The following is a 14,889-nucleotide window of genomic DNA, read 5'->3' on the forward strand; positions in this document are numbered from 1 at the left end:
TGACTTGATATTTGTGGTCGTTCTGGCTTTAGTACTTGTGTGTGAATGTTGTCCATATTTATGCCTTATGTAAGGCTGGAATGTTCCAGTTAGGCTCCATTACTAAAATGTACTATTTTTACATACTGTACATATGATCTAACGTATGGGTATTATTATTTACTTTTGTCTGGTCAAATAAGAGGTATCAAATCACATTGTTAACATAACAGATTCCAGTTACGTAGCTTTACATACTAAAAAGGAAACTATTAAAATTGTATTTGCTTGCTCACCTGTTGCTTAGAACAAAACCACATCACTTGTAAGTAACAACACAGAATTGCAAGTCTAATTTAACAGGGGATTAAAAAAAAAATCACACCAGTAAAAAATAGTTACAGTCACTAATAGTAAAAATGAACTAAAAGAAAATGCCTGAATCAAAATCATAAAATCATTCAAGCTGGAAAGGACTTCGGGAGCCAGTCTAGTCCAACCTCCTGCTCAGATGAACATCAAGACTAAATTCAGATTTAGTTACACAGGGCATTGTCCAGCTGAGTCTTGAAAAACTCCAAGTACAGATATTCCACAACTTTTCTGGGCAACTTGTTCCAGTGTTTAATTGCCCTTACAGTGAAAATATTTTTTCTTAAACCCAGGTGGGGCCTCCCCTATTTTTGCATCATCTACGTCAACAAAAAGCCCAGCTCTATCTTCTCAGTAATCTCCTCTGAGGTACTAAAGGTTGTTTCCCAAGCCTTGCCCATTTTTAAACTTTTCATACAGTTGGTGAGATGAATCACCACCTACATTGGATTTAAGTAAATTCAGACTCAAAGCTAAGTTTAAAACATCCAGTTTGAGAGTGTCTGTATTTCAGATTTCAGGGTGAAACGTAGGAGTACTCAATTTACCCAAACTCAAAATAACATTTCTGGTAGAAGTCAGTTCAGTCTTATCCTTCTGCTCATTTCATCTTTATAAGTTCAATGTGTCAAACTGCATATCACCACAAACCTGTCATAATATCCACGATAATGAATAGATTCACATTTGGACATAATGGCATACCTTCCCTTTTCCGTTTTCCCAAATTCCAGATTATACAAACCTGTTCAACTGACATATGATGTAAAGACTTAAAATTTTAAATATGGAACCAAACCTTTTACACGTTATTTAGAACAAATATCCTCCAAATGATAAATAGAGGAAAATTGTTTCATAAATTCTCACAAATTAACTGTTTAGGTGTCAGATGGTCCTAGACCAGAAAAGAGAGAAGAGGACAAGACCAGTACACCTCTTAAGCAATAAAATTCTGTTTGACAACTAACAGTAATTACTATAATCTGTTCAGGTATTCATAATGCAAGCAGTATTTCTTAATGAAAGTAATGTATCCTAAAATTATTGCTTGGTATAGCTCTAGATAAGTGTAAGACAGCACATAATTTTGTGTAACTTGGTATAGCTCTGGATACAACTATATAAGACAGTGTAATGAAGAAAAAGCAATTACAAAGTAGGAATTTCAAATATTCTCAAAAGTGTCTTGTATTTGTGCTGTTACAACTCTCCTGCTTGTTAGCTATTCCCGCTGCCTTACATGAATGCTTGGAAAGGTGCACTCTTTGTATTCCTGGAGACACAGGTAAAGAACTACTATCGTACTAACATCCATTCTGTCCATTTAAAAGTAACGATGCAGGACAAAGTGTGAGGTATCCAATGAACTCTGTCTTAAGAGAATATACAAATAATATGACTAACAGCAAATGTGCAAAACATCAATAGTTGAGTTGAAGAGAGAACCACGTAACTATGTGCTAAGCTATGAAGAAAACCCATGTAACTATGTCTTGTCTATAAGGGTTGTTTATACCTATTTGCCACATAGACAGCTTTGCCTGTATATTCTCCCCTTTTACAGACAAGCTCAATACCTTCTGAAGAGTGATCTCACCTGCGGTTAAGCCCAAAAAACACTGTCATTTAGATATTCCGTTTCACCTAGGTTGTTCTAATTAAGGCTAGCACACATTAAGGATAAGTAACTGACATTTCAAATGGATACCAATAAAACAACTTAAACCAAATTCCACGGTACACTTTGGTGAGTAATTACAGCTGAATTCGATGGACATTAGAAATTATATATAAGACAGAAATCTTTACTGATTTGCTGGTATGTTACTTTCTAAAGAAATACACCTTACAAAACAAGTAAAGAATTTATTAGTAAATTAGTACAAAATGTAAAAAACTTACCATTGCAGAACTAGAAGAAATATAAACTTCTGACATTTCATACAACAGACTCTCACTGCACCACTCGAATAATATCAATCACCATTGCTGATATTCATGGTGTAATCCAAATGCCTCTTTACTAGTTTATGCCATCACATTAACAAGATTTTGAAAACTGTTGAGAAAAAGACAAAGGCATCAATGAAACACTTAAATTATTTCATTAAAAATTAAGAAGAATGCAACAGGACATATAAAAAGTAACAACTTTTTAAAGAAGTAATTATCAATTTTCAAGTGTCCAACATAAAGAACAGTATGCTATAAAGCAATGAATAATGTGAAATGCTAGTTGAGGTTTCAAATGCAAAATATCTTGGTTATTTTTATGTGAGTCACTGTATCACACTAAAGATTTGCAAGCAAATAAATTTCACAACAGAATCATGCGTTAGGGGCGTTCAAACCTCAGAAGATATGTGAAGAGACACGAGAAAACAAGTAGTGAAAGATATTACTACAGCTAATGAATTATGAAATGCATTGTCAAATATATTTTATAATTAGATACACAGTGAAAAACAATTATTTCTGCTATTTAATTTTAACCAACTGAGCAGAACTCAAAACTTACACTGGCTCCAAATCCCTGAATAACCTTCTTCTACACACTAGGAGTGAAATGGTTTCCAGAGTTCACATTAAACTTATTCTTCACCCATGGAAACAATGTATACTACCGTGTTTACAGTGGAAGTGAACCAATTTTGATATTGAAAGACAGAAATCTATGGATCCAAAAGCCACACAACGCCTTCAGAGTTTAGGCATCAGTGCCAATGCCCAACAGCTATTACTTGAAAAAACATGCCAGGAATTACATTTAAGAACATCTAGTATTATGGAAGCACCATAAATCACTATAGAATAGTGATTACTGAATCTTTCTTCGTATTTTGTTGAATTCGTAAAAGTGAACTTATTTTCATACTGGCAATTCAGAAAATTCATGATGCATAGCACAAGCTGACAGGTTTCTCTGCATTTTTCTTTCTACACAGTTATTATATTTAGATTATATGCATCCAAAACCTTTGGAAATTTTCTTCTTTACTTTCAACCTACTTATGATTTTGTACTAGTAAGAGCAAAAAACAAATTCCCCATTAAGTTGACAATTCAAAATATAAACCAAGCCAAATAAGAGATTAATTATGTCTAGTTACAGTGAAATTCAATAATGAAAGAAATTTCTACAATGATGTTACATGAAGTATCATAAATTCCATTACAAGGATAACTAAATCAAATTAGATTTCAATTATTCAGTGGAATTTCTTAATTTAACAAACAGCAGAAAACTGTCATAATAAAAGACAAACAAAGAATGGAAAAACATTTGAAAATGCAAGAGAGAAATGGCTGAAAGGAATGAGCAAAAAGGAACAGTTGCTACTTAGCCACACCAGGAATGGAACCAGAAACAGCGAGACATGAACTCCATAAAGAGCTCCAATATCAAGTAACTTCTGCCTGTGTACCCCCAACATCAAGTTTCTTGTGTTTTTAATATTCTGGTACACTCTTAGTTACTTAAACCTATATTGTTGGCTTTCCTATAGATCCCTTTAACTGACAGGAAAGACACATATGTAGATACCAAAAGTAAAGAGAGATTTTGACAGATTTTTACAAAAACCAAACAACACATCCCAACAAAAATCCCATAGCTCAGTAACTTTGGTAAAATACAAAATACAGAAAAAAGCCTGAAACAAAATATAACAGTGAATCAATCAGAAGATCCAATATCAACATTTTTAATTACTTTACCAGTCCCTAAGTAAAGAACAATTGCATAAGTTGTTTCAAAAACAGCTGCAATAGCAATGCCAGTCTTTCCTCAGATTTGTATACTTTATCTCCCCTCTCCTCTAAGTTCTTTCCCTTAAAACAACCCTATTTTACTCACAGCAGGAAAGACATAACCCTGCTGTGCCCAGTCACCTTTGGGGAGAGCGATCACATTTTAGGAACAGCAAAAACAACTTGTAAGTATCACAATAGGAGAAACCAAGGTGGGGGGGGAAACGTTTTACCTAGTCAGGATTTTTTTGTTTTAGTAGCAGTTTTGGGGGCGGGGGAAATTAAAAATGGAAAACTTTAATCAGGATACACTGAAACAACTGCAACTCAGTTACTGCTTAAAAACTAGAAAACAACATTCACAAGAGCTTACTAAGTGAAAAATTAAGTAACTTCTCTGAGAAGTTTCCTTGGAAAAATTATCTTGAAAATAAACTATTGTTTCTTTACATTTCATAACCAATTAGAATTACTTTTTTCATCTAGAACAACCACATCTTCCATGGCAGAGAAATACAATAGAAGAGTAATTTAACGTTTTGGACACCGCTCATCTTTGAAGATATTTATGAGTTGGAATAAGGAGTGCAAGGGAAACTAAATAGGCTTTTAGGTCTAAGCCATTCTTCAGGGAACCACATCAACAAGAAAGAGAATACTGCAATAAAGACTTGAAGTCTAAAAAGAATCAGCTAAGAAACAACACGGTCTGGTTTGCAAATCACACTAAAAGTGGGGAAGTTACAGGTGACAGGAGAGTGTAATCCAGACAGAGACAAAGCTTTGCAGTAAGAAAGGGACTCTGAATTTGTCTCTTGTGGGGGAGGACCTGTGTAAGAAGCCAGCAACCGAGTGTTGATGCTGAAACCTTATAGGCAATGGTCATACATTAATCAGCATGGAACTTCTTCAGAGTGAGACTGAAGTTCAACTGCCTACAGAAATTGTCAATACATCTTACACACAATCGAGAATTTGATGACAGCATAGGATGGAGTTTCAGGCTATGCATTTTAGCATTTGAGAACCCTTAAGGTGTTACATAGCTTTAGGTGGACTCTACAGATACACACCATAGTCATATAATTGCACTAGAATTTTTATTTCACTTAACCAGAATCCTATTTAGCAAAGCTAGTGAATGTTTAACTGTTTGTGTGAAAACCTCTAGCAACAGAGAAAACAAATTTACACAGAGATGGAAACCAACAGTTAAAGTCAGCAGAATGAGGAAACTCCTTCCTAAATATGCAGAATAACCAATTTCTTCACTGGATTAAGCCAGTACCGGGTATCTGGGAAACAAGTTGATCATTTAAAGGAACCCCGAGATTTAGGAAACACGTACATAGTTAAAGGTATGTTCAATATGGCCCTAAGCTAGAAAAGAAAGTGAAGAAAAGAGGTCAACATACAAACATAGTGGGTGTATCCGCATACAGGATCTGAAAGCAGCAAAGGAATGAAAGTCTCTACTATAATTGTGTGGTGGTTCTTTTTTTATATATGGTACTTATGATGGATATAGTAACATTACATGCAACATTAAACAAACAAAAATATTGTGTATTTTTGGGGGAGATGAGGGAAGAGACTCTTGCAACAGGAAGAAGTCTCCAATAGTTGTCTGATGTCACTATTTTATGAAAATGGACAACAGCTACAGCAACCTGATTGCAGCAGCACTCTCCAGTCCCCATACTGCAGTAAATCCCAAAATTACTTCAGAAACCCTATCTGTTACTGGTGTAGTTACCATTTACAAGAGCAAATGCGACATATGTATAATTGCCCTCTCCTGTTTAATTTTCTGTCTGCTCTAGATCTGTGGGACCTTGCCTGCCTCTGGCTGAAAGGAATATTGCAGAACGTTTTATTTCAGTCATAAGACTCTTTGATCATACTATTTTCTGTCATCAGAACCTGAGAGTCCTAAACATATATTCCTTCTTTAAAACATTGTATTTTATTCTTTTAAAAATCTGTGTCAGATTTTACATTATCTTTTTCAAATTGTAACACTTCAGAAGAAACACCCCTTGTACACACATCTTTCTAATTCCAAAAAGTGTAACTTTTTCTGGGAAAGAAAACAAATGGAAACAATCTGTATCAATGACAATAATATGGTGTGATTTGAGAGTGTAAGACTGTACATAATTCAGGCAGTTTGAGACAATGTATGCTCAATTATTCTATATCTCATCCCAAACCATTTCTTTAACTTTGAAATCCTGCTTCCATTGACCTAATTATTTTCTTGACTGCTATTACAATGCGATTTACAGAACTCCATTAAAATAACTGTGACTTTTACATAAGAATATAGCAAAGTCTGCCATATTTCTGAACCTATAAACAGTCTGCCTGTTTCTTTCAGAATCTCTAAGAACCACTCTCAGCCTCTGGCAATTATTTACGTTTTCGGAAATAGCAGCCCACTAGGAACAAACTTGCTACTGGTCTGTCTCAGTGCAGATACAAAACTGATGGCCAAAGAAAGCCAAAACTGGCTTTCTCAAACCTCTTTCTAAATTCCACTTCTCCCAATAATGAGAGCTGACAAACCTGAGTTTGACCTGACCCTGTGTCTGTAACTCAGTTTTCTACATTAAAGTGATTTAACAAATAAAAAGCATAACATTTATTGCTTATCTCCTGTTTGTCATTATTTTCTATTATAAGCATGTCAACTTTCTAACCAATTACTGCATCCATACACTAAGCGTGCATGCATGCAATCTTTAATTGTTAGCAGAACCCTGTATATGCTTCATGCTATGGCTCTTGGTGGGGGGTGCAAAATTACATCTTCTGGTTTTGTATTTTCCACCGAGAATTACACCAAATGTATCTTGAATAGCTTTTGTGATTGCCTAGAGACATCCTGATCATTACACCATTATCTTTCTTATCAGCTTTACACTCCAGACCACACTATTTCAGTGACACAGAAAAAACCAATTAGACATTATACATTTTAAGCATGCATAGTACCGCTTAAGTGTGTATCCCTAAAGAAAAGAATATTTATTTGTTTAAGTCACCTATGAATAAAACTGGTGTATCTCTGTGGTATAAAACAGCAATTCTTAAATTCTCTGCAGAGCTATAGATTGTTATTTAAAACAGTACATTTTTTAAAATGGAAAGTTTATGGCGTAAAATGAAGACTGAAGAAGCTATTTATGTAAACAGAATCTAATCCCTTACAGAAATATTTGCCAAGACAAAAAATTAGCATCTTTGAACAGAAGAGAACCTGCAGAGACATCAGATTATCAGGACTTTGGTTTATCTCCACATATGAAGTATAACATTTCCTAGCAAAGTGGTATTACTAAATTGGGGATGAATTCCATTTAACAAATTATATTCACCAGTCTATCACATCTAGAGTACGCCACCATCTCTTCCCACACGTACTGAGCTTAGCATAACTACACTAGCAAGGAATTAGTTTTCCAGAGAAGGCACTATAATTCTGATTTCACATGAAATCGAAATAAGCAATAATTTCAAATGATAGAAATAATCCCCACCAAAAGACATTATAATAGTCTTACTTCAAATAATATATAACAATAAGCAGCTTAAAGCTATAATGAAAGTTTAAATGCAATAAAAGTAAAAATAAACGTTATGAGGCTCCAAGGTCTGGAATTACTCTGAGATTTCAGCCATTTCTGACACAGTAAGATTTTATTACATAAGGTCAAAATAAAGTTTGTCAGAACAGAACTACCTATATTTACTTTATCTTATATATAGGATAGCAAGATGAAATAAAGAAAAATAGAAAAATTTAGAATAGTAGGAAAAAATTATCAACAGTTTTTTTAAAGTTGTAACACTCAAAACTAGCAGGGACATGCTCTACCAAAAAACTAGAACTGGCAAAGAACTGGAATGGGTAGTTCAATATGCTGATTTTCTTCCTTAAAACAGATGGGTTCACCAGGCCAGACAAACCTATTCTTACATAAAGGGGTGGTGGGGTGTGGGGTCGGTGAAAATCTTTGGAGATAATCTTCTTAGGGAAAAAACTGTTTCTAGTTCTGGGGAAAAAAAATGGAAGAGCGAGTAAGCTGAATCTTGTACTTAAATAATAGGATGTGTGAAAATAAACAAAAGCTTAACCTCATTGCCATCACTGTCTTAAATTGACCCCTCTTTCTCTAAAACCACAAAATAAAGATCAAACCAGCAAGTTATACGACAACGACTAGCAGCGCACATCTGTTACTTGGTATCCCTTCCAGTCAGCAGCGGGTTATCAAAATGGCTGACTGCACTGATACTTCTCACTCTTCTGGGCTACCTACATGAGGACATTTATTGGGAGGATGGGTATGATAGAGGCATCACCCCTTTTCCAGTCATACATTCCAAGTTAAGGTTGCAAAGTTACTTTATATAAAACTAAATATTAATTATACAAACGTAACTGTAACGCAGAACTCTAGAAAAGTAACCACTCTATCAAATTTCTTCTCCTTAGAGAAAAGCCCTGAACTGTTTTTGGTTTCTTATATCTTGGCCAAATTAGAGTTTGTGCTGAAATCATACATTGAAGCATCTGCCTCAGGCTGATATTCCCACCCTGCTGCCTCTCCCCTCAATTCTCCATCAAAATAATTACTCATTTCTGTGCACAAATATGGAATTTTTTTTTAAACCCTCTTACTGCTTAAGACACATCTGACTTTTTCTTCAAGAAGTTTTTCTTTCTCCATGTTTTGGAATAAGAAATTGGAATTTGGCACAGAGAAGCATTTGCCTGAGAACAAAAGTCCTGGTGGAGCCGTGATGAAGGCAGGCTAAGAAGAATGCTGAACATGAATGGACAGGTAAGGAGAGCAGCTACGTTAGAAAAGTGAGTGGATGCTGACTGGAGAAAGACAGACTGGAGATCCTGAAGAACTCCTAGACGACAGTAAGATCACAGCTGTGAAAGAGGAAAACTGGAACTGGGAATAACCGGAACAAGCAGATAGGCAGACCTAACAGAATCTGGGATCTTACCTAGTCACAACTAATCTAACTGAAAACAGACTATGCAAATAACTTCCATGTCCCATTAAAAAAAAACCAACCAAACAAACAAACAACCCAAAACCAAACCAAACAAACGTCCCCTCCCCCCCAACAAAAAAAAAAAAAACACAAAAAAACCCCAAAACAAAAAACCCCAACCAAACAAAAAACCCCCACACTTAACCTCACCTATTGGACATCACCCTATATCCTTCTCACCCCATTTACCTACTCCACTATATCATCCTAGGTGAAAGCCCCACTCTAAATTATAATATGCTTTTCATGTGAACCCCTTCAGCTGCTAAATAGCTTTGCTGTTACCCGAAGAACATCTCCTGTGCAGGATTACCAAAACATGTAACTAACATCTTTGAGATACATCAAATTATACAGGTTCTTGAAAAGCTTATTATAAAATTAAATACACTAGGTTGATTACAGTAACCATTTATGAAAATGTTATTCTAGCAGGATAGACTCCAAAAGTATTTAATCTCTTAACCATAGCTAGAACATAGTTTTATATCAATAAACAGGAAAAATATTTCTTTCCTAATGAAGTTATTATTGCAACATGCAGAAAATACCAAGCATAAAAAGACATTTCTTTCTTCCTACAGGTAGCTTGCAACTGTAAGGGGTGATCAAGTACTTAATAACCCTGCTAACAGCTTACAGATTAAAACGAAGCTGACACAGAAAAACAGTGCTTCATTACTTTCTTAAAAGCCCCAAGACAAACTTGTTCATTTTTGTAGAATACTATACTGGAAATATCTACTCTGATTTACTTTCCAAACAGCAACTGCAAACATGCTATCCTGTGAAGTACACTGTAATATGTGTACTCCATAGAATCTATTTTTATCCCAGATGATTTTCAGCCAAGGGCATGCATTTGAACTACACCAATTATTTTACTTCTTTACATGCAACATCACAGCATCAGCTACATAAGCCTCAGAAGGCTATCATAATGACAAACACTGACATACAAGACAGAGCAGTACTACATACACACAACCAGGGATTCTGCATGGGTTGTGCTTAGAAGTGCTGGCGCATATGTACTAAGGCATGTACAAACCAGGGAGCTTGGAAAACGGGAGTGTGAGGCATGCAATGCTTCCTGTCAAATATTTTGAATGTTGCATCAGAATTAAAATCTTTTGGTCTCAGTTTTTCATCAAAAATTAAAATGTCCCCTCTCTCCCCAAAATAAAAAAAAAAGGCAAGAAGGAAGGATGTTTTTCCAGTTATCTCCATTCATGAAAAATGTTTTAATCACTTATTTTCTATCTGATAATATTTCCAACTCAGTATAGGAGATAAGCATGTTATTCTACAAGCAGACCAGCAAAACTGCTATCCTGTGGGCTGGCTCTCTGTAGTCCTAAATGCAACCCTGTCCTGTCAGACACCCCGCATCACCTCCAACATTTCTAAAAACTTTATGTTCCTCCCTCTGGCCACCTCCAAATCTCAAAGATGGTGTGGCCAGTTCCAATCTATACATGCACTGAACAGACTGCTAGCAAACCATGTACAGCAGGTAACTGCTGGGCTCAAACTGCAATCCTCCTTAAAAAGGGGACCTCAACTTTCATGGAATCTGCAAACTTTACACTTCTGAGATCTTCACTCCCACGCTAAATTTAGGGGGATGCTATGTTGGCCAAGAGATTCAAATATAACTCAGTGATAACGGTAAACAGATAGAGGGACACCTTGTTGCCTAAACTGAAGGGTTGATCTAAATTATGGCTCTAAATGCTTAAAATACATTCTGGACTGACTGGGGGTGGAGGGAATCCAGAACTATCCTGGCATCTATCAACAAAAGAACTGAAGTCTGTCACACCTCTGCTGTGGCCCTGCTGCGTCTTCTGACGCATTTTCATGCTCCCAGAATTACAGGCATCCCTTGCCCCATGAGCTGATACTGCAGGTGTAATTGTGGCACCACTCGTAACCAAGCAGATGTGTTCTCACACGCCAGGTGCTCTACAAAGAAATGGACTATTCCTATTGGACAAACTATGCTTTAACCTTGAATTTAAATACCATAGTAGCCTGCCACTACAGAATCACGGAATCATTTAGGTTGGAAAAGACTCTTAAGATCATGAAGTCCAACCATAAATGATTTGCCTTATGTCACTTTTTGATTGGCAGTTATTTTTAAGAGCCCTAGCTCTTTTAAATGCTCATGTGGCAGTGTTACGACTTACTTATATATTAATAAAATTGTTTAGCGCAACTGACTGTTATACTGAGTCAAGTCTCTGGCCCACAGCAAGCAGAGAAACATCTATTTTCTGCAGAAACAGTCTGAGATACCACAGCTGTTAAATGTTTCACTGATAGGATGATGGCATGATTCACTGATATACCTCTCTGCTAGAACCTCAACATCGTTGCAGTTCTCAAAATAGTTATTTGTGGCAAAAAGACCCATCCCCACTTTTTGTTCCAGCCTTCCATACAGAATAGTTTATTTTCATAGACTCTTTTTGCTTTTTAGTCTAATGCACAGCGCAACTGCTAGCTACGTTTAGCCATGCATGCAAGCTTTGCCTTTGCAGATAGCCTCTCAGAGCAGTTTTAAGCATGTTTCCGTTCTGTGAGAGCTGGATGTCAGCATCATCCACACAGACAACAAGCCTGTCTCAGTCATTCTCTGAGTCTTCAGAGTGATGAGATGTCTCATCATTCTGTGACTACTCGAAGGCAGACAGAAATTTTCTCCCAGTGCTTGGGCATCCTGACAGAACAGCAGGTATCAGCACTTACAATGTCTTACAACTTATTCTTAGATTCTTTCCAAATTCTGCTTTGCAACTGACACTGAGCTTGTTAAGCAGAGAGGTTTCATATCCCTCTATAGTTTGATGTTCTCATTCTTTGTTCAGTCTGTGTTTAAGTGTTCTGAATAAAGACCATTATGCATATTTCAGTCTACTTGGATTCCAGAAGTTTCAATTGGCAAGTACTGAAGGTGTTTTAAGTGCATTAGCAACTGCATTTTTTCAAAAAGCTCTTACAGTAACTGTGACCAGCCACTTGCTGTTTGATTGCTGTCCTGTCTCTGGGCACAGGAAAAAAAACCCTTTCAAAATGAACATTATCAAATACCTTTCCTTTTAATTACAGCATACCTACTGGTAATAGAGGCCTTGATTTTAAAAAAACCCAAGCTTTAAGAGTGGTCCCAGTTCAACTAGTATATTACTCTGTCTAGCTGCTTCTGGCTACGTCCAACTACTTCCAGATAGGATAGCTGGCCACAATTTCCTTGATTCAACACTATAATGGTGGTCTATTTTCCTTTTTTAATTCTAATGTGTATATTTCAAGTAGGGCTATGATTGCATCATGCGCAATCTTGTTATGCTTGATTGCTATTTTGCTTTCTTCTCTTGATCTGCTCAGAAAGTCTTTGTAGGCCAGTACACTCACTGATAAACAATATGCTGCATTTAATTTCCTGGGGTTTCTGTGTTCTGCCTTGCCTATGCTTACAGTGCTAACTGGAAATACAAAGAAAGTTCTGTCTGGCTTGCGTTTACATTTAAAATCTCAGCCTTTTAGTTACTGCTTACTTTCTCAATATGAACATTTTTTTCGTTTGAACACTTTGGTATAAAATGCCATTATCACACTGCAAAAAACTGAGAAGAGAGGGGTTTTTTTTGACAATAACTATGGGTCTTTGCTTTTCTTGTGACCACTGATAAATAACCTTTAGGCTTGCTCTGCTTACATTTTTAATCTAGATGCAGGCTTGCTCGTCAGTTTTGCAGTTTCTACAGCCCTTGGCACAGTAAAAACTCAGACCAGTCTGATTCATACTTTTTTTATCTTTAAAAGTCACAAATTAATTATCTTGAAAGATTCAGCCAGAAAAGTAAAACTTTTCACACGGTACAACTACGCATCAGCTGTTTTTTCTCCAGGTATCTCAATAACTTGTTGATTATACATATTTTATAGATTTAAAATGCATTTCTAAGCATTTCTGAGATTTTACAATGTTAGTCTAAACCCACCGCTAACCTGTCAACACACTGCTGAAACACAACCACAGTTTACCCGCTGTATGCTTTTATTTTTGCTTCCTTTACTCAACTTTGTGATATAAGGAATACCCAGGTATTCTGCTTTGATTGTTACTGTTCTTCTGTGTTGCTTTGTTTTGCAATACTCAGTTTATGATTTCCTGCACCTACATGAGACAATTTACTTTCAAAACCATGCTCACTGTTCAAGCATAAAATGAAAAACTGCCTACAAAGTGAAAAATTCATTCCGATCCTATTATCCCCTCCTAGTTGCTGAATACTTCATCAAGCACTTCCTAAATATGTTCTATGCTCCAGGTATTGAGATGTTGCACTACATTTACAGAGCAGAAGGGACTACCTATTACCGCCTAAGCACATGAACATACCTGTCACCTATGCACATGTACACTCACTTGCCCATTACAATGTACATTAATTGCCCATCCATTTTCAAAATTTCTTCCTCTTTAACTTTAAAATCAAACAAATTATTTTAAACTTTATTAATTTCAAACCTCTTTCTTCACACTGAGTCAGACCAAAGGTCTATCCGGTCATTACCTTGCCTCCAACAGCGGCCATAAGGAGAAGGCTAGGGAAGAGCTGCTGTGCTCCATAGCGTTCCAGCTTCCAACTACTTCTAGCTCAGGGCCCTCTTATAAGTCATACATGATTTCAATCTATTTAGTAAACTTCAATAGATTTCGCTTCCATGAATTTTCCCTGTCCTCCCTTGAGCTCCCATACATTTTCAGTGTTCAAGCTATTGCACTGATGTGTTTGTAAAAAAATAATTCTAATTTTTCATTTTTATAAATGGGTATAAAGACCTATACCCTGGCAAAAACGAAAGGCTGCAAGGTTCGATATCCATGCAACTCTCACAGCAACTTCAATTTTAACTCCTTCTCCTTACTGCTTTCAATTGTATTATTTTTTTTATTTGCAGAACAAAATTTTTGTGTTTTACTGAGAGCTCCCCCTTCTGCTTTACTTTTTATGAGTTTACCTATATATTTTTCTTTCCAGGAATAAAGGAAAAAAAATAACCAAACGTAGTATTATCTGTGATGAAAAGGCACTGCATAAACAAAGTATGCCTTTCCAACTACAATGTCATGGAGGTTTCACATGGATACGCTCAATACTAGTAACCTAGGTATATATCTGCAGTTTTAATCTACCCTAATAGAACATAAGTGTCTTCAAGGTTTTAAATAGCATCTTGCCTTTTCTCATTTTAATTTTCTGAAATGGAAAAATTTCTGACAGCTCTGACTTTCACCCTTTGGATCAAGACAACAGGACTCATGACTACAGTAATATTTCACTGATTTTATACTTCATCAGTTATTAATTCAATAATACAGTGCAAACTATGAACGCATTTAACTATTTAACCTTCTATATAAAAAAATGTCTGGCTATGGTGTCTAAAATTCTTATTAATAACTATTTCCAAAAATTAAAAGGAGATGCTCATCCTACCATTCCTAGCAATTACCCTGTAATGGCAGGTAAAAGGACTGAAGAAACATACGGTTACTATTCAAGCTCCAGGTCCAGCCACTAGAGAATTTCTCAAAGCACGAGAACAAAGGAAGAGAGCTATCGTCTACCTTCAGCATATTTTATCACAGATTCAGGCAACAGGAAGGAGCTGCCAGAAGCTGGGTCAGAG

General features: G+C 36.1%; 1 protein-coding gene across 4 annotated transcripts in view; it reads right to left on the bottom strand.

Annotated features, from left to right (window-relative positions):
• Positions 1-14,889, bottom strand: part of ZZZ3 (zinc finger ZZ-type containing 3) — a 60,769-nt gene that overhangs the window by 32,116 nt on the left and 13,764 nt on the right. For all 4 annotated transcript variants that reach the window (XM_064455330.1, XM_064455328.1, XM_064455329.1 and 1 more), the window contains exon 2: positions 2,257-2,413. The gene's annotated coding sequence lies outside the window, so the exon portion shown is untranslated. The remainder of the gene's footprint in view (positions 1-2,256; positions 2,414-14,889) is intronic.

Source organism: Phalacrocorax carbo, chromosome 6, assembly GCF_963921805.1.
Source record: "Phalacrocorax carbo chromosome 6, bPhaCar2.1, whole genome shotgun sequence".
Classification (NCBI taxonomy): Eukaryota; Metazoa; Chordata; class Aves; order Suliformes; family Phalacrocoracidae; genus Phalacrocorax; species Phalacrocorax carbo.